This window comes from Heptranchias perlo, chromosome 2 (assembly GCF_035084215.1).
Source record: "Heptranchias perlo isolate sHepPer1 chromosome 2, sHepPer1.hap1, whole genome shotgun sequence".
NCBI classification, from domain to species: domain Eukaryota; kingdom Metazoa; phylum Chordata; class Chondrichthyes; order Hexanchiformes; family Hexanchidae; genus Heptranchias; species Heptranchias perlo.
In genome coordinates this window covers 170,443,518-170,468,896 of record NC_090326.1, presented here as the reverse complement: position 1 = coordinate 170,468,896, position 25,379 = coordinate 170,443,518, and the positions used below count along the sequence as shown (strand labels likewise).

The 25,379-nt window shown below is 49.3% G+C and overlaps 1 pseudogene; it reads left to right on the top strand.

Moving 5' to 3' along the window:
• Positions 1 to 2,104, top strand: part of LOC137300078 (alanine aminotransferase 2-like) — a 149,417-nt pseudogene extending 147,313 nt beyond the window's left edge.
• The last annotated feature ends 23,275 nt before the right edge of the window (positions 2,105 to 25,379 follow it).

Genomic DNA, 25,379 nt, shown 5'->3' with positions numbered 1-25,379 from the left:
AGCAAGATCCCACAAACAGCAACGTGATAAATGACATGATAATCTGTTTAAGTGATGTTGGTTGAGGGATAAATATTGGCCCCAGGCAGAACTCCCCTGCACTTCTTCGAAATAGTGTCCGTGGGATCTTTTACATCCACCTGAGAGAGCGGACGGGCCTCGGTTTAACATCTTATCCGAAAGACGGCACCTCTGACAGTGCAGCGCTCCCTCAGTACTGACCCTCCGACAGTGCGGCGCTCCCTCAGTACTGACCCTCCGACAGTGCGGCGCTCCCTCAGTACTGACCCTCCGACAGTGCAGCGCTCCCTCAGTACTGACCCTCCGACAGTGCAGCCCTCCCTCAGTACCGACCCTCCGACAGTGCAACGCTCCCTCAGTACCGACCCTCCGACAGTGCGGCGCTCACTCAGTACTGACCCTCCGACAGTGCGGCGCTCCCTCAGTACTGACCCTCCGACAGTGCAGCGCTCCCTCAGTACTGACCCTCCGACAGTGCAGCGCTCCCTCAGTACTGACCCTCCGACAGTGCGGCGCTCACTCAGTACTGACCCTCCGACAGTGCGGCGCTCCCTCAGTACTGACCCTCCGACAGTGCGGCGCTCCCCCAGTACTGACCCTCCGACAGTGCGGCGCTCCCTCAGTACTGACCCTCCGACAGTGCGGCGCTCCCTCAGTACTGACCCTCTGACAGTGCGGCGCTCCCTCAGTACTGACCCTCCGACAGTGCGGCACTCCCTCAGTACTGACCCTCCGACAGTGCGGCGCTTCCCCAGTACTGACCCTCCGACAGTGCGGCGCTCCCTCAGTACTGACCCTCCGACAGTGCGGCACTCCCTCAGTACTGACCCTCCGACAGTGCGGCGCTCCCTCAGTACTGACCCTCCGACAGTGCGGCACTCCCTCAGTACTGACCCTCCGACAGTGCGGCACTCCCTCAGTACTGACCCTCTGACAGTGCAGCACTCCCTCAGTACTGACCCTCTGACAGTGCAGCACTCCCTCAGTACTGACCCTCTGACAGTGCAGCACTCCCTCAGTACTGACCCTCCGACAGTGCGGCGCTCCCTCAGTACTGACCCTCTGACAGTGCAGCACTCCCTCAGTACTGTGCTGCGAGTGTCCCCCTGGATTATGTGCTCAATATCTCCCTATGTGTCAAATTTTGTTTGATTTATGCTCCTGTGAAGCACCTTGGGATGTTTTACTTTGTTGAAGGCTCTATATAAATGCAGGGGATTGTTGTTGTACCACATACTGCACTTTATCTGGGTTTCCCTCCTGATTTGAACCAGGTAAATTGAAGTTATCTCGTTGCCTGAGATTTTGCCTTTTCTGACTGAAAAAAGACCACGAAATCTCAGCTGAGAGAAACGTCCAACTTGATACGTAACGGAGAGGGCGCCACACAGTGTCTGGTCCCAGGCTGCATCTCACCAGCAACTCTGCAGAGTTAGAACAAGTTTAGAACAAGGGCAACATTGTGGGAAAACATAAACGGTATAAATACAACAACCTGCATTTATTTTGCGGCTTTACTGTAGTAAAACGTCCCAAGGTGCTTCACAGGAGCGATTATCAAACAAAATTTGACACCGAGGAGATATTAGGACAGGTGACCAAAAGCTTGGTCAAAGAGGCAGGTTTTAAGGAGCGTCTTAAAGGAGGAGAGAGAGGCGGAGAGGTTTAGGGAGGGAATTCCAGAGCTTAGGGCCAATGGTGGAGCGATTAAAAACAGGGATGCGCAAGAGGCCAGAATTGGAGGAGTGCAGAGATCCCGGAGGGTTGTAGGGGCTGGAGGAGGTTACAGAGATAGGGAGGGGGGCGAGGGCCATGGAGGGATTTGAAAACAAGGATGAGAATTTTAAATTGGAGAAGTAATATTTATAATTGGGGCAATTCAGTCAAGTATTCTGCTGATTAAACATGACTTTAATTGTTTCTTGTTCGTTCCCCCTCCTCCCAGGATGACCATCCTGCCCCAGACTGACAAGCTGAACATCCTCTTGAACAAGCTGAAGTCTTTCTACCAGACCTTTACTGCCCAGTACTCCTAAATGGCAGAGTCGATCATTCCCACTCACCGAGAGGGGATGTGGGGGTGGGGGGTGGGAATTTGGCGGGGGGGGGTTTCGTGGTGGGATATCGAGGGGATCAAAGTCCCTGATGTTCGAACAGGTGCAATTGAAGGAAATAAAAGCTGATTTGCAATCAAATTAAAGGAATCAGATCCGGAACCAATGCAATATGGCCAGCAGATCACGGGGGTAGTGGAGGGCAGGGGGAATGGAGGAAGGACAAAGAGGGTCAGGAAGCTTAGCCCAGACAGTATAATTTCCATGGAGAGCAACAGAGCTCATCTCAGAGAATTCGGGTGAAGTATTCGGATCTGGCCGATGAATCCATTGGGCGCTGAGTCTCTCCGGTTCAGCAAAGTTTTCTGTTCTCGTTCTTAGGAACATAGGAACAGGAGCAGGCCATTCAGCCCCTCGTGCCTGCTCCGCCATTTGATAAGATCATGGCTGATCTGTGATCTAACTCCATATACCTGCCTTTGGCCCATATCCCTTAATACCTTTGGTTGCCAAAAAGCTATCTATCTCACATTTAAATTTAGCAATTGAGCTGGTATCAATTGCCGTTTGCGGAAGAGAGTTCCAAACTTCTACCACCCTTTGTGTGTAGAAATGTTTTCTAATCTCACTCCTGAAAGGTCTGGCTCTAATTTTTAGACTGTGCCCCCTACTCCTAGAATCCCCAACCAGCGGAAATAGTTTCTCTCTATCCACCCTATCTGTTCCCCTTAATATCTTATAAACTTCGATCAGATCACCCCTTAACCTTCGAAACTCCAGAGAATACAACCCCAATTTGTGTAATCTCTCCTCGTAACTTAACCCTTGAAGTCCGGGTATCATTCTAGTAAACCTACGCTGCACTCCCTCCAAGGCCAATATGTCCTTCCGAAGGTGCGGTGCCCAGAACTGCTCACAGTACTCCAGGTGCGGTCTAACCAGGGTTTTGTACAGCTGCAGCATAACTTCTGCCCCCTTGTACTCCAGTCCTCTGGATGCAAAGGCCAGCATTCCATTAGCCTTCTTGATTATTTTCTGCACCTGTTCATGACACTTCAATGATCTATGTACCTGAACCCCAAAGTCCCTTTGGACATCCACTGTTTTTAACTTTTTACCATTTAGAAAGTACCCTGTTCTATCTTTTTTTGATCCAAAGTGGATGACCTCACCTTTGTCTACATTGAATTCCATTTGCCATTTCTCGATGCAGTGTCCCCTCGTTCGAAGATCCTCTTCACCCTGGTGTCGCTCCATGAATATCTGGGCGGGTGGATAGCTGGGTATTTTATATCGTGCTTGGGGCTTTTTTTTTTCATTGGAATTGTCCAAAGTTAGCAATTTGAAGCAACGATCCAATGATTCTGCTGCCCTGTGGTCAAGAGCCTTGACTCGAGCCCCTTGTGTGAAAGCACTGTGTGGGGGACTAAAAGCCGGAGTAGCAGTTGGGACACTGCAATCGGCCTTAGTGCCGCAGGGTCGGGGAGGTGAAAAATCCACCCAAGGTTTCCACTCCTGATTGCTTGTCCAGTGACCCCCTTGCGGAAAAAGCCTGTGTGTATTGGACGGGACAGGACTGGGCTGGAATGAGAAGCTCCCCACAGTCGAAGAGTTACACTGAATGGATTCCTCGGCCAATTTTCAAATCGCACCTGTACTCCGAACACAACCGCCATTAATAACATTATTTCTGATCAGTAGATGCACAAATTGATATTCAATAATTTGCAAGAACGGAAAAGGGAATGAGCCAATTAGACTCAACATTGTGCCTCTCCAATGAGCTGTGTGGTGTATTGTGCCCAACACTTCCTTTCCCTTCTGTATCTCTGCACGTTGAGTGGATCCCGCGTGCTGGACACTCAAGTCGAGCACTTGCCTCCAAGGTGAAAGGTCATGAACGGCTGGCCGCCCTTTACCAGAAAGGAGGAAGTGGGATTGGAGCCTTAATCCACAGCCAACACTTAAGAGAAAGAAAAGCAACGATTACCAACGTCCAGATCAGCCCGCCAGCTCCGCAATCAGCCTGGAGTCGAACCATTCCTTCCCTGCCTGGGATTCACTTCCAATTGGCTCCCAGTTGGGGACCGTCTGGATCCCGCTGAAGACAAGGAGCATGCTGATGGGCTGTGAAAGATCACTCTTCCCCTGAATCTACTCGTGATTGGACTCTGGGCAATCCCCTCTTCTCGTTGTGTACCAAGAGGCCATAATGCTGGGTTGTATCAAACAATTTTAACGATCAAATACTTGAGTGCCTTAATTAATATTTAGTCTCCTATCTAATGTCAGGTGTGTAGTCAGCATTGAAATGAAAGTGTGATTAATATTAATTAATATTTATTGCAGTTTAATGTTAGTACGTTTAATTGTCCGGAAAACCTCAAAATGCTCCAAGGAATTTTTTTAAAATGTTGATAATGGTTCCATCACTGGTGAATTACTTGATTAATTACTGTAGTTTCTCATTACGGACTGTGCTATTTACATTTGACAGCTGTGTTGTATTTGTATAGATTAAGTCTTGCAATCAATGGCCAGGGCCCGTTTTAACACTGATCTCAGTTTGATGTGGTAGATACATCCCAAAGGGCAGAACCAGTTTTAAAATTGGTGTCACATCACCACGGCTAGGTTGGTTTTAATTCTGAGGTCCATCCCAATTGCTAGGACCAGTTTTATCGGGTATCACAATGTCCCCGCCTCAGATTGAACTGCTCGATGGACGTTCCTGGTTTTGAGACACTGCCCCTGAACCACCAGATCTGGGAGCACTTCCTGCCTTTTGCTAAACCGGGGCCCTTTTATCCCCAGGTGCGCAAAGTCAAGGCGGGTTCAAAGGTCGTGAGGGACAGCTGACCGTTTCCGATTTTAAAGTGCTCGGAGTGGGGCAGGCCTGAAGGACTCAAAGACCCTGATCTTTCAGCTCGTTCTCTCCTGAGGTTGTTTTAACTGTTGTACTGTTAGTGAATAAACATTTCAACTCAAGGTAACGGTGACTCCTTGCTTTCATGGCTGTTCCATTTCTCATTTTCTTTCCAGACAATTTGCCGCCCAGTGTTGGGCTCCACACATCATAGGAAGAATATTGAGGCTTTAGAGAGGGTATAACACAGATTCACTCGGATGCTGCCTGGTGTGTGGAAATACAAGTACAAAGACTTAAAAATTGGGGCTTTGTCCATTAGACCAATGCAGATTACAAGGGGATATGATAGTATTTAAAACGATGAAAGGATGGGGCTGACTATATAGAAGCAGACTGTTTCTAGTAGTTGAGGGGTCATGAACAAGGGTCTAGGAACATAGGAACAGGAGGAGGCCATTCAGCCCCTCGTGCCTGCCCCGCCATTTGATAAGATCATGGCTGATCTGTGATCTAACTCCATATACCTGCCTTTGGCCCATATCCCTTAATACCTTTGGTTGCCAAAAATATCTCAGATTTAAATTTAGCAATTGAGCTAGTATCAATTGCCGTTTGCGGAAGAGAGTTCCAAACTTCTACCACCCTTTGTGTGTAGAAATGTTTTCTAATCTCGCTCCTGAAAGGTCTGGCTCTAATTTTTAGACTGTGTCCCCTACTCCTAGAATCCCCAACCAGCGGAAATAGTTTCTCTCTATCCACCCTATCTGTTCCCCTTAATATCTTATAAACTTCAATGAGATCACCCCTTAACCTTCTAAACTCCAGAGAATACAACCCCAATTTGTGTAATCTCTCCTCGTAACTTAACCCTTGAAGTCCGGGTATCATTCTAGTAAACCTACGCTGCACTCCCTCCAAGGCCAATATGTCCTTCCGAAGGTGCGGTGCCCAGAACTGCTCACAGTACTCCAGGTGCGGTCTAACCAGGGTTTTGTATAGCTGCAGCATAACTCCTGCCCCCTTGTACTCCAGTCCTCTGGATGCAAAGGTCAGCATTCCATTAGCCTTATTGATTATTTTCTGCACCTGTTCATGACACTTCAATGATCTATGTACCTGAACCCCTAAGTCCCTTTGGACATCCACTGTTTTTAACTTTTTACCATTTAGAAAGTACCCTGTTCTATCCTTTTTTGATCCAAAGTGGATGACCTCACATTTGTCTACATTGAATTCCATTTGCCACAGTTTTGCCCATTCACCTAATCTATCAATATTGCTTTGTAATTTTATGTTTTCATCTACACTGCTTACAATGCCACCAATCTTTGTGTCATCGTCTAGAGATACAAGATTCAGTCATAGAATGATGCAGCACAGAAAGAGGCCATTCGGCCCATCGTGCTTGTGCAGACTCTTTGAAAGACCTATCCAATTAGACCCACTCCCCTGCTCTTTCCCCATAGCCCTGTAAATCTTTCCTTTTCAAGTATTTATCCAGTTCCCTTTTGAAAGTTATTATTGAATCTGCTTCCACCGCCCTTTCAGGCAGCGAATTCCAGATGTAAGAGATTTAGAACTGAAGGCAGGAGAAACCTCTTCAAGTAGAGAGCTATGAGGCCGTGGGATTAACTCCCAGGGTTAATGGTTGAGGCAGGAACGATGTCAACAATCAGGATTAGATTGGAGAGCGGGATGGAGGAAATGGGATTTAAGGGATATGGGAACAGGGGGGGGGTAAATGTGATTAGGGTTATTTGCTCGTGTGGAGGGTAAACGCCGACATGGACCGAATGGGCCGAATGGCCTGTTTCTGTGCTATAGTTCCGATGTAACTCGATGGAAGTGTCCAAATAAACAGAAATTACAACATGGAAACAGGCCATTCGGCCCAACTGGTTTATGTCCACACGAATCTCCTCCCTCCCTACTTCATCTAACCCCATCAGCATGTTCCTCCCTCATGCGTTTATCGAGCTTCCCCTTAAATGTATCTGTTATTCACCTCAACTACTCCTTGTGGGAGCGAGTTCCACATTCTCACCACTCTCTGGGTAAAGAAGTTTCTCCTGAATTCCCTATTGGATTTATTAGTGACTATCTTATATTTATGGCCCCTGGTTCTGGTCTCCCCCACAAGTGGAAACATCTTCTCTACGTCTACCCTATCAAACCCTTTCATAATCTTAAAACCTCGATCAGGTCACCCTTCTGTCTTCTCTTTTCTAGAGAAAGGAGCCCCAGCCTGTTCAGCCTTTCCTGTTAGGTATAATCCTCTCAGTTCAGGTATCATCCTTGTGAATCTTTTTTGCACCTTCTCCATTGCCGCTATATCCTTTTTATAATAAGGAGACCAGAACTGTGCTGAACAGACAGAGCACCACACCAGCCCTCGCTGTAGGTTTGAATTATCCCCGTCTCCAGTCTGAAACTTGCAGTGTTTTTATCAGAATAACCTCAGGGCCGGGATCTGAACTAGAGTTGTGATTTTTTTTAATTGCTTATGTACGGTGACTTAAAGAATAGGTTTATATATAAAGAAAATCAGTCTTGCGTTTATATAGCGCCTTTCACCGACTCAGGACGTCACAATGCGCTTTACAGCCAATGACGTCCTTTTGAAGTGTGCTCGCTGTTGTAATGTAGGAAAGGCAGCAGCCAATTTGCGCACAGCAAGATCCCACAAACAGCAATGTGATAATAACCAGACAATGTGTTTTAGTGATGTTGGTTGAGCTTTAAATAGTCGGCAGGGACACCTCCGCTGCTCTTCTTTCAAATAGTGGCCGCGGGATCGAAGTATCCACCAGAGAGGGCGGGCAGGGCCCGGGATTAACGTCTCATTTGAAAGACGGCACCTCTGACAGTGCAGCATTCCCACAGTACGAGCACTGGAAGTGTCAGCCTGGATTATTTGCTCAAGTTTCATGGAGTGAGATTTGAACCCACGACCTTGTGACTGAGAGGCAGGAGAGTGCGACCCACCGACCCACCGGCCCACCGACCCACCGACCCACCGACCCAGGGCCAAGACCTGAATCAACCGGACAATTATCGCTGGAGATCGCAGATTATCCATTGAAACCTCTCAGCGTGTACGAGCATTGTGCTGGGACACTCGTTCACCGATGAGGGTCCGTGTCGGGGCGGTGTCAGGAAGAACGTCACTGGTTCACAGAGATCACCCAACAGCTGGAATTTGAAACGTTACAAGAGTGAGATGTGATTGGCCTTTTCTCATCCCTGACTGCACTCGTGCTTTAAACCATCGACCAATAAACATTCCCCCCTCCCCCACCCTAAACATTCCCCCCTCCCCCACCCCAAACATTCCCCCCTCCCCCACCCTAAACATTCCCCCCTCCCCCACCCCAAACATTCCCCCCTCCCCCACCCTAAACATTCCCCCCTTCCCCACCCTAAACATTCCCCCCTCCCCCACCCTAAACATTCACCCCTTCCCCACCCTAAACATTCCCCCCTCCCCCACCCTAAACATTCCCCCCTTCCCCCACCCTAAACATTCCCCCCTCCCCCACCCTAAACATTCCCCCCTCCCCCACCCCAAACATTCCCCCCTCCCCCACCCTAAACATTCCCCCCTCCCCCACCCCAAACATTCCCCCCTTCCCCCACCCTAAACATTCCCCCCTCCCCCACCCTAAACATTCCCCCCTCCCCCACCCTAAACATTCCCCCCTCCCCCACCCTAAACATTCCCCCCTCCCCCACCCCAAACATTCCCCCCTCCCCCACCCTAAACATTCCCCCCTCCCCCACCCCAAACATTCCCCCCTTCCCCCACCCTAAACATTCCCCCCTCCCCCACCCTAAACATTCCCCCCTCCCCCACCCTAAACATTACCTCCCTCCCCCACCCTAAACATTACCCCCTCCCCCACCCTAAACATTCCCCCCTCCCCCACCCCAAACATTCACCCCCTCCCCCACCCTAAACATTCCCCCCTCCCCCACCCTAAACATTCCCCCCTCCCCCACCCTAAACATTCCCCCCTCCCCCACCCTAAATATTCCCCCCCTCCCCCACCCTAAACATTCCCCCCTCCCCCACCCTAAACATTCCCCCCTCCCCCACCCTAAACATTCCCCCTCCCCCACCCTAAACATTCACCCCCTCCCCCACCCTGAACATTTTTTTATATTCATTCACGGGATGTGGGCGTCGCTGGCAAGGCCAGCATTTATTGCCCATCCCTAATTGCCCTTGAGAAGGTGGTGGTGAGCCGCCTTCTTGAACCGCTGCAGTCCGTGTGGTGAAGGTTCTCCCACAGTGCTGTTAGGAAGGGAGTTCCAGGATTTTGACCCAGTGACGATGAAGGAACGGCGATATATTTCCAAGTCGGGATGGTGTGTGACTTGGAGGGGAACGTGCAGGTGGTGTTGTTCCCATGTACCTGCTGCTCTTGTCCTTCTAGGTGGTAGAGGTCGCGGGTTTGGGAGATGCTGTTGAAGAAGCCTTGGCGAGTTGCTGCAGTGCATCCTGTGGATGGTACACACTGCAGCCACTGTGTGCCGGTGGTGAAGGGAGTGAATGTTTAGGGTGGTGGATGGGGTGTCAATCAAGCGGGCTGCTTTATCTTGGATGGTGTCAAGCTTCTTGAGTGTTGTTGGAGCTGCACTCATCCAGGCAAGTGGAGAGTATTCCATCACACTCCTGACTTGTGCCTTGTAGATGGTGGAAAGGCTTTGGGGAGTCAGGAGGTGAGTCACTCGCCGCAGAATACCCAGCCTCTGACCTGCTCTCGTAGCCACAGTATTTATGTGGCTGGTCCAGTTAAGTTTCTGGTCAATGGTGACCCCCAGGATGTTGATGGTGGGGGATTCGGCGATGGTAATGCCGTTGAATGTCAAGGGGAGGTGGTTAGACTCTCTCTTGTTGGAGATGGTCATTGCTTGGAACTTGTCTGGTGCGAATGTTACTTGCCACTTATCAGCCCAAGCCTGGATGTTGTCCAGGTCTTGCTGCATGCGGGCTCGGACTGCTTCATTATCTGAGGGGTTGCAAATGGAACTCAACACTGTGCAATCATCAGCGAACATCCCCATTTCTGACCTTATGTTGGAGGGAAGGTCATTGATGAAGCAGCTGAAGATGGTTGGGCTTAGTACACTGACCTGAGGAACTCCTGCAGCAATGTCCAGGGGCTGAGATGATTGGCCTCCAACAACCACCACCATCTTCCTTTGTGCCAGGTATGACTCCAGCCACTGGAGAGTTTTCCCCCTGATTCCCATTTACTTCAATTTTACTCGGGCTCCTTGGTGCCACACTCGGTCAAATGCTGCCTTGATGTCAAGGGCAGTCACTCTCACCTCACCTCTGGAATTCAGCTCTTTTGTCCATGTTCGGACCAAGGCTGTAATGAGGTCTGGAGCCGAGTGGTCCTGGCGGATCCCAAACTGAGCATCGGTGAGCAGGTTATTGGTGAGTAAGTGCCGCTTGATAGCACTGTCGACGACACCTTCCATCACTTTGCTGATGATTGAGAGTAGACTGATGGGGCGGTAATTGGCCGGATTGCATTTGTCCTGCTTTTTGTGGACTGGACATACCTGGGCAATTTTCCACATTGTCGGGTAGTTGCCAGTGTTGTAGCTGTACTGGAACAGCTTGGCTAGAGGCGCAGCTAGTTCTGGAGCACAAGTCTTCAGCACTACAGCCGGGATGTTGTCGGGGCCCATAGCCTTTGCTGTATCCAGTGCACTCAGCCGTTTCTTGATGTCACGTGGAGTGAATCGAATTGGCTGAAGACTGGCTTCTGTGATGGGGATATCGGGAGGAGGCTGAGATGGATCATCCACTCGGCACTTCTGGCTGAAGATGGCTGCAAACGCTTCAGCCTTGTCTTTTGCACTCACGTGCTGGACTCCGCCATCATTGAGGATGGGGATGTTTGCAGAGCCTCCTCCTCCCGTTAGTTGTTTAATTGTCCACCACCATTCACGACTGGATGTGGCAGGACTGCAGAGCTTTGATCTGATCCGTTGGTTGTGGAATCGCTTAGCTCTGTCTATAGCATGTTGCTTCCGCTGTTTAGCATGCATGTAGTCCTGAGTTGTAGCTTCACCAGGTTGGCACCTCATTTTTAGGTACGATTGGTGCTGCTCCTGGCATGCTCTTCTACACTCCTCATTGAACCAGGGTTGATCCCCTGGCTTGTTGGTAATGGTAGAGTGAGGAATATGCCGGGCCATGAGGTTACAGATTGTGCTGGAATTCAATTCTGCTGCTGCTGATGGCCCACAGCGCCTCATGGATGCCCAGTTTTGAGCTGCCAGATCTGTTCTAAATCTATCCCATTTAGCATGGTGGTAGTGCCACACAACACGTTGGATGGTGTCCTCAGTGCGAAGACGGGACTTCGTCTCCACGAGGACTGTGCGGTGGTCACTCCTACCAATACTGTCATGGACAGATGCATTTGCGACAGGTAGATTGGTGAGGACGAGGTCAAGTAAGTTTTTCCCTTGTGTTAGTTCGCTCACCACCTGCCACAGACCCAGTCTAGCAGCTGTGTCCTTCAGGACTCGGCCAGCTCGGTCAGTAGTGGTGCTACCGAGCCACTCTTGGTGATGGACATTGAAGTCCCCCACCCAGAGTACATTCTGTGCCCTTGCTACCCTCAGTGCTTCCTCCAAGTGGTGTTCAACATGGAGGAGGACTGATTCATCAGCTGAGGGAGGACGGTAGGTGGTAATCAGCAGGAGGTTTCCTTGCCCATGTTTGACCTGATGCCATGAGATTTCATGGGGTCCGGAGTCAATGTTGAGGACTCCCAGGGCCACTCCCTCCTGACTGTATATCACTGTACCGCCACCTCTGGTGGGTCTGTCCTGTCAGTGGGACAGGACATATCCAGGGATGGTGATGGAAGAGTCTGGGACGTTGGCTGAAATGTATGATTCTGTGAGTATGGCTATGTCAGGCTGTCAAGGTGACCGTGGTGCTGAACATTTACAGCTCTGGGTCCTTTCAGGCCTCTGCTGGCGACCTGTGCAACGTCTCGCAGTTTGCAATGCACTGCTGCATAAGGGAGGTCACGGGGCATTGTCCCAACTGAGGAACAGGTTTATCACATTCCCTCTCGACAGAGAGAAGCAGAACGAGCGAGCATGAGGGTTTGTCATAGAATCATAGAATCATACAGCACAGAAGGAGGCCATTCAGCCCACTGTGCCTGTGCCGGCTGTCCAATTAGTCCCACTCCCCTGCTCTTTCCCCATTGCCCTGCAAATTTTTCCTTTTCAAGTATTTCTCCAATTCCCTTTTGAAAGTTATTATTGAATCTGCTCCCACCGCCCTCTCAAGCAGTGAATTCCAGATCAGAACAACTCGGTGCGTAAAAAAAATTCTTCTCAATCTCCCCTCTGGTTCTTTTGAAAATTATTTTAAATCTGTGTCCTCCGGTTACCGACCCTCCAGCCAGTAAAAATAGTTTCTCCTTATTTACTCTATCAAAACCCTTCATGATTTTGAACACCTCTATCAAATCTCCCCTTAACCTTCTCTGCTCTAAGGAGAACAACCCCAGATTTTCTCGTCTGTTCACAAAACTGAAGTCCCTCATCCCTGGCACCATTCTAGTAAATCTCCTCTGCACCCTCTCCATGGCCTTGACATCCTTCCTAAAATGCGATGCCCAGAATTGAACACAATACACCAGCGGAGGCCTAACCAGTGTTTTATAAAGGTTTAGCATAACCTCCTTGCTTTTGTACTCTATGCGTCTCTTAATAAAACCAAAGATCCCATATGCTTTTTTAACAGCCTTAAGATGTCTTAAGATTTGGGCAGTATCCTATATTTAAGTACAATATTTCTGTCTCAAACATGCTGTGACTTGTGCTGACAACACAGTCCTTACAGGCAGCCTGCAAATGCACATTTTTGTGTCGAAATCCTTCTGATGCAATCGTCACATTAAATTCTATTCTAAGTTTCAATTTCACAATCTCTAAATAGCAGTTGAATTAAAACATCACCAAGGGCCAACTAAAAAACGACGGTTATTTTTTTTGAAACATCAGAATGACTTCACAATTCAGTACAATAACCACTGCTTCCCCATTAGTGCTATATTATATTACATGATATGAAACCGGAGAGCCATGCCCGCTAATCCCTGGCACAAGCAGCTCATTACAGGAAACACGGATGGCACAATATGCTGCATGATAAACCTCAGAGCAGCAAAGTTTGCTCCCGTTGCAGGCTTCCCCATGGTGCAGGGCGCCCTTGACTGCGGGCCCCACATCTCAACTCGACCATCTTCATGAACAGAAAGGGGTTCCTCTCCCTCAATGTGCAGCTGGTGTGCGGCCACACGCAGCGCATCACGCAGGTCGATGCCCGCTAGCCTGGCGGCAGTCATGATGCCTTCATTAGGCGGCAGTCCAACGTCCCAACTATCTTTCAACCAGCTCGGCAAGTCAAAGGCCGGTTACTGGGCGACAAAGGCTATCCCCTCATGAGGTGACTCATGACTCCAGTCAGGCACACACGCACGCACACATGCAGAGCAGGCCCACAACGAGAGCCATGCAGCCACACGGAACATCATCCAACACACCATTAACACACTCCAAAGCAATGCTTCCGCTGCCTGGACCGTTCTGGAGGAGCCCCGCAGTACTGAGTGTCAAGACTCGATGTTGTGTGCTGCATGCTCCAGAACCTCGGCCTTATGAGAGGACAGCCCTTGCCCCCCCACCCCCCCCCGCCTCTCCGGCAAGACCCTGAGTCAGAGGCGGAGGAAGAGGCTGAAGAGGAGGAGGAGCAGGAGGAAGTGGAGGAAAAGGAGGGGGAGAAGGAAGAGGAGGAAGAAGAGGAGGAGGAGGCTGAGGAGGAAGTGGAAGAAGATGCAGGGAGACAACAAGGAACACTGGCTCTGTCTGCCAGGGCTCTCTCCGTGCTCACATTACTCGTGAGTGATATCACTAACCTCATCCACACCTCCCCATTCACCAACAGTCCTACACTCCCCACCCATCCTCGCCCTCCGTATGATTACACATTGCTTCCTCCCTCAGCTCATCGTATAAATAAAAACCACTAACTGTGACTTCAAATCCAAATTTATAACGTCTCACATTTAGTCAAGTATCAAACCTCAGAACTATTCCCCCTTGTGCATTCCCTGAGTGCCTGTTGTCCGTGTGCCTTTACCTAGCCCGGTGCTCCTACGAGGTGCTTCCCCAGTGGCTGGAGCATGGGTGGTGGGAGGCTGCTGACCTTCAATGGAGGAGCGTCCAGATGGCCTTGGAGGACGACCTCGAGCAGCTCTGGGCCGGGAGGGCCAGGCTTCGGACTGCACCATCTCAGCATGGGCTGCAGCAGTCTGGCCTGGCTGGCCGAGAGGCAACAACAGGGGCACTGGTGGAGTGGCAGGGGTGGGAGCAGGAATGCTCCTCCAGCTCCTCCTCCTCCACTTCCTCCTATTCCCCGCCTCCTACTCCCACTCCTCCTCCACCTCTCCTCCTCCCCTTCCCCCACTCCTCCTCCACCTCCCCTTCCTCCTTCACCTACTCCTTCTCCTCCCACTCCTCCTCCACCTCTTTTCCTCCTCCTCATCCTCCTCAACTCCCCTTCCTCCTCCTGCTCCTCCCCCTCCCCTCCTCTTCCCCACCTCCTCCTCCTGCTCCTCTTCCCATCCTCCTCCCCTCCACCTCCTCCCCTCCTCCCCTCCACCTCCTCCCCTCCTCCTCCTCCCACTCCCCTCCTCCCCTCCTCCTCCTCCCACTCCCCTCCTCCCCTCCTCCTCCTCCCACTCCCCTCCTCCTCCTCCTCCTCCTCGGAGGGTGCCGTCACGTGTTCTCGGGTATCTGCAATGACAAAGGGGAACAGGTTGAGTTGTGGAGTGGGGAGAGGAGTGAGGACGAGGGCCGTGCTGACAGCGTGTGAGTCAGAAAAGATTGTGGGATGGATGAGATGTGGGAAATGAGAAGGAGGGTCAGGTATGCAGAGACCCCCTTCACCGGGACATCCAGTGGCCACGGCCTCAGCGACGGCCCACCCAGCACGGTCTCCTCCGGGGGGTGAGGACGGGTCTTTCTGTCTGCCGGCTGTTATGTCCCACCTTCTCCTGCAAGTCAGAGGGACGTGTGTCAGCGAGTGACCTGCAAAGTGTTCGGGTGATGTGACTGCCACGGTGGAATAGCTGCCAGTGTGTGTGATCTGTGAGTGGTGGGTGCGTGGATTGCAAGTGTGGCTCTACAGTGAGGGTGAGATGCAGCGGCGTTGCGTATGGCTGGGCAGTGTTTGTTGGTGGGTGGGCGAGGGAGGGGGGCTGTCGTGCATGGAGCAGCGGTGAAGTGCCACTCGACACTTGCTTTAACTCACCTTCACCACTCGTGTCAAATCATTGAACTTTTTCCTGCACCGGGTGGTGCGATACCCCTGCCATTCACTTCCTCCCACTGCCTCCGCTGCTGGTGTCTGGAGGGTCTCCTGACGCCCTACGGGTACAGAACGGCCCTCCGTGCGTCCACCACCTCCAGCAGGGCATCCAGTGCATCATCGGAGCACCTCAGACACGCTCGCTCACAGCTCCACTCGTTCCACGTGCCTTCCACCACCGATTGCATTGACAATGCACCTCCCCTGAAAGGAGTGCTGGCACGAAGCTCACATGCTGCCTGCATCTCATCAACCGGGGGCAGGATCATCGTACACCGCAACCCTGCAACTGGGGGCTGTCGAATTTAACCCCCTTAATATTTACAGGGGGTCTCTGGGAGTGTGTTAATATTTACAGGGGGTCTCGGGGAGTGTGTTAATATTTACAGGGGGTCTCTGGGAGTGTGTTAATATTTACAGGGGGTCTCTGGGAGTGTGTTAATATTTACAGGGTGTCTCTGGGGAGTGTGTTAATATTTACAGGGGGTCTCGGGGAGTGTGTTAATATTTACAGGGGGTCTCGGGGAGTGTGTTAATATTTACAGGGGGTCTCGGGGAGTGTGTTAATATTTACAGGGGGTCTTGGGGAGTGTGTTAATATTTACAGGGGGTCTCTGGGGGTGTGTTAATATTTACAGGGGGTCTCTGGGGGTGTGTTAATATTTACAGGGGGTCTCTGGGAGTGTGTTAATATTTACAGGGGGTCTCTGGGAGTGTGTTAATATTTACAGGGGGTCTCGGGGAGTGTGTTAATATTTACAGGGGGTCTCTGGGGGTGTGTTAATATTTACAGGGGGTCTCGGGCAGTGTGTTAATATTTACAGGGGGTCTCTGGGAGTGTGTTAATATTTACAGGGGGTCTCTGGGGGTGTGTTAATATTTACAGGGGGTCTCTGGGAGTGTGTTAATATTTACAGGGGGTCTCTGGGGGTGTGTTAATATTTACAGGGGGTCTCGGGCAGTGTGTTAATATTTACAGAGGGTCTCTGGGAGTGTGTTAATATTTACAGGGGGTCTCTGGGAGTGTGTTAATATTTACAGGGGGTCTCTGGGAGTGTGTTAATATTTACAGGGTGTCTCGGGGAGTGTGTTAATATTTACAGGGGGTCTCTGGGAGTGTGTTAATATTTACAAGGTGTCTCTGGGAGTGTGTTAATATTTACAGGGGGTCTCGGGGAGTGTGTTAATATTTACAGGGTGTTTCTGGGAGTGTGTTAATATTTACAGGGGGTCTCGGGGAGTGTGTTAATATTTACAGGGGGTCTCGGGGAGTGTGTTAATATTTACAGGGGGTCTCGGGGAGTGTGTTAATATTTACAGGGGGTCTCGGGGAGTGTGTTAATATTTACAGGGTGTCTCTAGGAGTGTGTTAATATATACAGGGGGTCTCGGGCAGTGTGTTAATATTTACAGGGGGTCTCCGGGGAGTGTGTTAATATTTACAGGGGGTCTCTGGGGGTGTGTTAATATTTACAGGGGGTCTCTAGGAGTGTGTTAATATATACAGGGGGTCTCTGGGGGTGAGTTAATATTTACAGGGGGTCTCCGGGGAGTGTGTTAATATTTACAGGGGGTCTCTAGGAGTGTGTTAATATTTACAGGGGGTCTCCAGGGAGTGTGTTAATATTTACAGGGGGTCTCTGGGGGTGTGTTAATATTTACAGGGGGTCTCTAGGAGTGTGTAAATATATACAGGGGGTCTCTGGGAGTGTGTTAATATTTACAGGGGGTCTCGGGGAGTGTGTTAATATTTACAGGGGGTCTCGGGGAGTGTGTTAATATTTACAGGGGGTCTCTGGGAGTGTGTTAATATTTACAGGGGGTCTCGGGGAGTGTGTTAATATTTACAGGGGGTCTCGGGGAGTGTGTTTATATTTACAGGGGGTCTCGGGGAGTGTGTTAATATATACAGGGTGTCTCTGGGAGTGCGTTAATATTTACAGGGGGTCTCGGGGAGTGTGTAAATATTTACAGGGGGTCTCGGGGAGTGTGTTAATATTTACAGGGAGTCTCGGGGAGTGTGTTAATATTTACAGGGGGTCTCTGGGAGTGTGTTAATATATACAGGGTGTCTCCGGGGAGTGTGTTAATATTTACAGGGGGTCCCCGGGGAGTGTGTTAATATTTACAGGGGGTCTCGGGGAGTGTGTTAATATTTACAGGGGGTCTCTGGGAGTGTGTTAATATATACAGGGTGTCTCCGGGGAGTGTGTTAATATTTACAGGGGGTCCCCGGGGAGTGTGTTAATATTTACAGGGGGTCTCCGGGGAGTGTGTTAATATTTACAGGGGGTCTCTGGGAGTGTGTTAATATATACAGGGGGTCTCTGGGAGTGTGTTAATATTTACAGGGGGTCTCTGGGAGTGAGTTAATATTTACAGGGGGTCTCTGGGAGTGAGTTAATATTTACAGGGGGTCTCCGGGGAGTGTGTTAATATTTACAGGGGGTCTCGGGTAGTGTGTTAATATTTACAGGGGGTCTCTGGGAGTGTGTTAATATATACAGGGTGTCTCCGGGGAGTGTGTTAATATTTACAGGGGGTCCCCGGGGAGTGTGTTAATATTTACAGGGCGTCTCGGGGAGTGTGTTAATATTTACAGGGGGTCTCTGGGAGTGTGTTAATATATACAGGGTGTCTCCGGGGAGTGTGTTAATATTTACAGGGGGTCCCCGGGGAGTGTGTTAATATTTACAGGGGGTCTCTGGGAGTGTGTTAATATATACAGGGGGTCTCTGGGAGTGTGTTAATATTTACAGGGGGTCTCTGGGAGTGAGTTAATATTTACAGGGGGTCTCGGGGGAGTGTGTTAATATTTACAGGGGGTCTCGGGGAGTGTGTTAATATTTACGGGGGTCTCGGGGAGTGTGTTAATATTTACAGGGGGTCTCGGGGAATGTGTTAATATTTACAGGGGGTCTCGGGGAGTGTGTTAATATTTACAGGGGGTCTCGGGGAGTGTGTTAATATTTACAGGGGGTCTCTGGGGAGTGTGTTAATATTTACAGGGGGTCTCTGGGAGTGTGTTAATATTTACAGGGTGTCTCTGGGAGTGTGTTAATATTTACAGGGTGTCTCTGGGGAGTGTGTTAATATTTACAGGGGGTCTCAGGGAGTGTGTTAATATTTACAGGGGGTCTCTGGGAGTGTGTTAATATTTACAGGGTGTCTCTGGGAGTGTGTTAATATTTACAGGGGGTCTCGGGGAGTGTGTTAATATTTACAGGGGGTCTCGGGGAGTGTGTTAATATTTACAGGGGGTCTCGGGGAGTGTGTTAATATTTACAGGGGGTCTCTGGGGTTGCGTTAATATTTACAGGGGGTCTCGGGGAGTGTGTTAATATTTACAGGGGGTCTCGGGGAGTGCGTTAATATTTACAGGGGGTCTCGGGGAGTGTGTTAATATTTACAGGGGGTCTCGGGGAGTGTGTTAATATTTACAGGGGGTCTCTGGGGAGTGTGTTAATATTTACAGGGGGTCTCTGGGAGTGTGTTAATATTTACAGGGTGTCTCTGGGGAGTGTGTTAATATTTACAGGGGGTCTCGGGGAGTGTGTTAATATTTACAGGGGAGCTCGGGGAGTGTGTTAATATTTACAGGGGGTCTCGGGGAGTGTGTTAATATTTACAGGGGGTCTCGGGGAGTGTGTTAATATTTACAGGGGGTCTCTGGGGTTGTGTTAATATTTACAGGGGGTCTCTGGGGTTGTGTTAATATTTACAGGGGGTCTCTGGGAGTGAGTTAATATTTACAGGGGGTCTCTTGGAGTGAGTTAATATTTACAGGGGGTCTCTGGGGAGTGTGTTAATATTTACAGGGGGTCTCGGGGAGTGTGTTAATATTTACAGGGGGTCTCGGGGAGTGTGTTAATATTTACAGGGGGTCTCGGGGAGTGTGTTAATATTTACAGGGGGTCTCGGGGGTGTGTTAATATTTACAAGGGGTCTCTGGGGTTGTGTTAATATTTACAGGGGGTCTCTGGGGAGTGAGTTAATATTTACAGGGGGTCTCTGGGAGTGTGTTAATATTTATAGGGTGTCTCTGGGAGCGTGTTAATATATACAGGGTGTCTCTAGGAGTGTGTTAATATTTACAGGGGGTCTCTGGGAGTGTGTTAATATTTACAGGGGGTCTCCGGGAGTGTGTTAATAATTACAGGGGGTCTCGGGGAGTGTGTTAATATTTACAGGGGGTCTCGGGGACTGTGTTAATATTTACAGGGGGTCTCGGGGGGTGTGTTAATATTTACAGGGGGTCTCGGGGAGTGTGTTAATATTTACAGGGGGTCTCGGGGAGTGTGTTAATATTTACAGGGGGTCTCTGGGGAGTGTGTTAATATTTACAGGGGGTCTCTGGGAGTGTGTTAATATTTACAGGGTGTCTCTGGGAGTGTGTTAATATTTACAGGGTGTCTCTGGGGAGTGTGTTAATATTTACAGGGGGTCTCGGGGAGTGTGTTAATATTTACAGGGAGTCTCGGGGAGTGTGTTAATATTTACAGGGGGTCTCGGGGAGTGTGTTAATGTTTACAGGGGGTCTCTGGGGTTGTGTTAATATTTACAGGGGGTCTCTGGGGTTGTGTTAATATTTACAGGGGGTCTCTGGGAGTGAGTTAATATTTACAGGGGGTCTCTGGGAGTGAGTTAATATTTACAGGGGGTCTCTGGGGAGTGTGTTAATATTTACAGGGCGTCTCGGGGAGTGTGTTAATATTTACAGGGGGTCTCGGGGAGTGTGTTAATATTTACAGGGGGTCTCGGGGAGTGTGTTAATATTAACAGGGGGTCTCGGGGAGTGTGTTAATATTTACAGGGGGTCTCGGGGAGTGTGTTAATATTTACAGGGGGTCTCTGGGGAGTGTGTTAATATTTACAGGGGGTCTCGGGGAGTGTGTTAATATTTACAGGGGGTCTCTGGGGTTGTGTTAATATTTACAGGGGGTCTCTGGGGTTGTGTTAATATTTACAGGGGGTCTCTGGGAGTGAGTTAATATTTACAGGGTGTCTCTGGGAGTGTGTTAATATTTACAGGGTGTCTCTGGGGAGTGTGTTAATATTTACAGGGGGTCTCGGGGAGTGTGTTAATATTTACAGGTGGTCTCGGGGAGTGTGTTAATATTTACAGGGGGTCTCTGGGGTTGTGTTAATATTTACAGGGGGTCTCTGGGGAGTGTGTTAATATTTACAGGGGGTCTCTGGGAGTGTGTTAATATTTACAGGGGGTCTCTGGGAGTGTGTTAATATTTACAGGGTGTCTCTGGGAGTGCGTTAATATTTACAGGGGGTCTCTGGGAGTGAGTTAATATTTACAGGGGGTCTCCGGGGAGTGTGTTAATATTTACAGGGGGTCTCCGGGAGTGTGTTAATATTTACAGGGGGTCTCTGGGAGTGTGTTAATATTTACAGGGGGTCTCTGGGGTTGTGTTAATATTTACAGGGGGTCTCTGGGGTGTGTTGATATTTCCAGGGGGTCTCTGGGAGTGAGTTAATATTTACAGGGGGTCTCCGGGGAGTGTGTTAATATTTACAGGGGGTCTCTGGGAGTGTGTTAATATTTACAGGGTGTATCTGGGAGTGTGTTAATATTTACAGGGGGTCTCTGGGGTTGTGTTAATATTTACAGGGGGTCTCTGGGGGTGTGTTAATATTCACAGGGGGTCTCTGGGAGTGAGTTAATATTTACAGGGGGTCTCCGGGGAGTGTGTTAATATTTACAGGGGGTCTCTGGGAGTGTGTTAATATTTACAGGGTGTATCTGGGAGTGTGTTAATATTTACAGGGTGTCTCTGGGGTTGTGTTAATATTTACAGGGGGTCTCTGGGAGTGAGTTAATATTTACAGGGGGTCTCTGGGAGTGAGTTAATATTTACAGGGGGTCTCCGGGGAGTGTGTTAATAATTACAGGGGGTCTCGGGGAGTGTGTTAATATTTACAGGGGGTCTCGGGGACTGTGTTAATATTTACAGGGGGTCTCGGGGAGTGTGTTAATATTTACAGGGGGTCTCGGGGAGTGTGTTAATATTTACAGGGGGTCTCTGGGGAGTGTGTTAATATTTACAGGGGGTCTCCGGGAGTGTGTTAATAATTACAGGGGGTCTCGGGGAGTGTGTTAATATTTACAGGGGGTCTCGGGGACTGTGTTAATATTTACAGGGGGTCTCGGGGGGTGTGTTAATATTTACAGGGGGTCTCGGGGAGTGTGTTAATATTTACAGGGGGTCTCGGGGAGTGTGTTAATATTTACAGGGGGTCTCTGGGGAGTGTGTTAATATTTACAGGGGGTCTCTGGGAGTGTGTTAATATTTACAGGGTGTCTCTGGGAGTGTGTTAATATTTACAGGGTGTCTCTGGGGAGTGTGTTAATATTTACAGGGAGTCTCGGGGAGTGTGTTAATATTTACAGGGGGTCTCGGGGAGTGTGTTAATGTTTACAGGGGGTCTCTGGGGTTGTGTTAATATTTACAGGGGGTCTCTGGGGTTGTGTTAATATTTACAGGGGGTCTCTGGGAGTGAGTTAATATTTACAGGGGGTCTCTGGGAGTGAGTTAATATTTACAGGGGGTCTCTGGGGAGTGTGTTAATATTTACAGGGCGTCTCGGGGAGTGTGTTAATATTTACAGGGGGTCTCGGGGAGTGTGTTAATATTTACAGGGGGTCTCGGGGAGTGTGTTAATATTAACAGGGGGTCTCGGGGAGTGTGTTAATATTTACAGGGGGTCTCGGGGAGTGTGTTAATATTTACAGGTGGTCTCTGGGGAGTGTGTTAATATTTACAGGGGGTCTCGGGGAGTGTGTTAATATTTACAGGGGGTCTCTGGGGTTGTGTTAATATTTACAGGGGGTCTCTGGGGTTGTGTTAATATTTACAGGGGGTCTCTGGGAGTGAGTTAATATTTACAGGGTGTCTCTGGGAGTGTGTTAATATTTACAGGGTGTCTCTGGGGAGTGTGTTAATATTTACAGGGGGTCTCGGGGAGTGTGTTAATATTTACAGGGGGTCTCGGGGAGTGTGTTAATATTTACAGGGGGTCTCTGGGGTTGTGTTAATATTTACAGGGGGTCTCTGGGGAGTGTGTTAATATTTACAGGGGGTCTCTGGGAGTGTGTTAATATTTACAGGGGGTCTCTGGGAGTGTGTTAATATTTACAGGGTGTCTCTGGGAGTGCGTTAATATTTACAGGGGGTCTCTGGGAGTGAGTTAATATTTACAGGGGGTCTCCGGGGAGTGTGTTAATATTTACAGGGGGTCTCCGGGAGTGTGTTAATATTTACAGGGGGTCTCTGGGAGTGTGTTAATATTTACAGGGGGTCTCTGGGGTTGTGTTAATATTTACAGGGGGTCTCTGGGGGTGTGTTAATATTTCCAGGGGGTCTCTGGGAGTGAGTTAATATTTACAGGGGGTCTCCGGGGAGTGTGTTAATATTTACAGGGGATCTCTGGGAGTGTGTTAATATTTACAGGGTGTATCTGGGAGTGTGTTAATATTTACAGGGGGTCTCTGGGGTTGTGTTAATATTTACAGGGGGTCTCTGGGGGTGTGTTAATATTTCCAGGGGGTCTCTGGGAGTGAGTTAATATTTACAGGGGGTCTCCGGGGAGTGTGTTAATATTTACAGGGGGTCTCTGGGAGTGTGTTAATATTTACAGGGTGTATCTGGGAGTGTGTTAATATTTACAGGGTGTCTCTGGGGTTGTGTTAATATTTACAGGGGGTCTCTGGGAGTGAGTTAATATTTACAGGGGGTCTCTGGGAGTGAGTTAATATTTACAGGGGGTCTCCGGGGAGTGTGTTAATAATTACAGGGGGTCTTGGGGAGTGTGTTAATATTTACAGGGGGTCTCGGGGACTGTGTTAATATTTACAGGGGGTCTCGGGGAGTGTGTTAATATTTACAGGGGGTCTCGGGGAGTGTGTTAATATTTACAGGGGGTCTCTGGGGAGTGTGTTAATATTTACAGGGGGTCTCTGGGAGTGTGTTAATATTTACAGGGTGTCTCTGGGAGTGTTTTAATATTTACAGGGTGTCTCTGGGGAGTGTGTTAATATTTACAGGGGGTCTCGGGGAGTGTGTTAATATTTACAGGGGGTCTCGGGGAGTGTGTTAATATTTACAGGGGGTCTCGGGGAGTGTGTTAATGTTTACAGGGGGTCTCTGGGGTTGTGTTAATATGTACAGGGGGTCTCTGGGGTTGTGTTAATATTTACAGGGGGTCTCTGGGGAGTGTGTTAATATTTACAGGGCGTCTCGGGGAGTGTGTTAATATTTACAGGGGGTCTCGGGGAGTGTGTTAATATTTACAGGGGGTCTCGGGGAGTGTGTTAATATTAACAGGGGGTCTCGGGGAGTGTGTTAATATTTACAGGGGGTCTCGGGGAGTGTGTTAATATTTACAGGGGGTCTCTGGGGAGTGTGTTAATATTTTCAGGGGGTCTCGGGGAGTGTGTTAATATTTACAGGGGGTCTCTGGGGTTGTGTTAATATTTACAGGGGGTCTCTGGGAGTGTGTTAATATTTACAGGGGGTCTCTGGGAGTGTGTTAATATTTACAGGGTGTCTCTGGGAGTGTGTTAATATTTACAGGGGGTCTCTGGGAGTGAGTTAATATTTACAGGGGGTCTCCGGGGAGTGTGTTAATATTTACAGGGCGTCTCTGGGAGTGTGTTAATATTTACAGGGTGTATCTGGGAGTGTGTTAATATTTACAGGGGGTCTCTGGGGTTGTGTTAATATTTACAGGGGGTCTCTGGGGGTGTGTTAATATTTCCAGGGGGTCTCTGGGAGTGAGTTAATATTTACAGGGGGTCTCCGGGGAGTGTGTTAATATTTACAGGGGGTCTCTGGGAGTGTGTTAATATTTACAGGGGGTCTCTGGGGTTGTGTTAATATTTACAGGGTGTCTCTGGGGTTGTGTTAATATTTACAGGGGGTCTCTGGGAGTGAGTTAATATTTACAGGGGGTCTCTGGGAGTGAGTTAATATTTACAGGGGGTCTCCGGGGAGTGTGTTAATATTTACAGGGGGTCTCTAGGAGTGTGTTAATATTTACAGGGGGTCTCGGGGAGTGTGTTAATATTTACAGGGGGTCCCCGGGGAGTGTGTTAATATTTACAGGGGGTCTCGGGGAATGTGTTAATATTTACAGGGGGTCTCTGGGGTTGTGTTAATATTTACAGGGGGTCTCTGGGGAGTGTGTTAAGATATACAGGGGGTCTCTGGGAGTGTGTTAATATTTACAGGGGGTCTCGGGGAGTGTATAAATATTTACAGGGGGTCTCGGGGAGTGTGTTAATATTTACAGGGGGTCTCGGGGAGTGTGTTAATATTTACAGGGGGTCTCTGGGAGTGTGTTAATATTTACAGGGGGTCTCAGGGAGTGTGTTAATATTTACAGGGGGTCTCTGGGAGTGTGTTAATATTTACAGGGGGTCTCCGGGTAGTGTGTTAATATTTACAGGGGGTCCCCGGGGAGTGTGTTAATATTTACAGGGGGTCTCGGGGAGTGTGTTAATATTTACAGGGGGTCTCCGGGGAGCGTGTTAATATTTACAGGGTGTCTCCGGGGAGTGTGTTAATATTTACAGGGGGTCCCCGGGGAGTGTGTTAATATTTACAGGGGGTCTCGGGGAGTGTGTTAATATTTACAGGGGGTCTCTGGGAGTGTGTTAATATATACAGGGTGTCTCCGGGGAGTGTGTTAATATTTACAGGGGGTCCCCGGGGAGTGTGTTAATATTTACAGGGGGTCTCCGGGGAGTGTGTTAATATTTACAGGGGGTCTCTGGGAGTGTGTTAATATATACAGGGGGTCTCTGGGAGTGTGTTAATATTTACAGGGGGTCTCTGGGAGTGATTTAATATTTACAGGGGGTCTCTGGGAGTGAGTTAATATTTACAGGGGGTCTCCGGGGAGTGTGTTAATATTTACAGGGGGTCTCGGGTAGTGTGTTAATATTTACAGGGGGTCTCTGGGAGTGTGTTAATATATACAGGGTGTCTCCGGGGAGTGTGTTAAT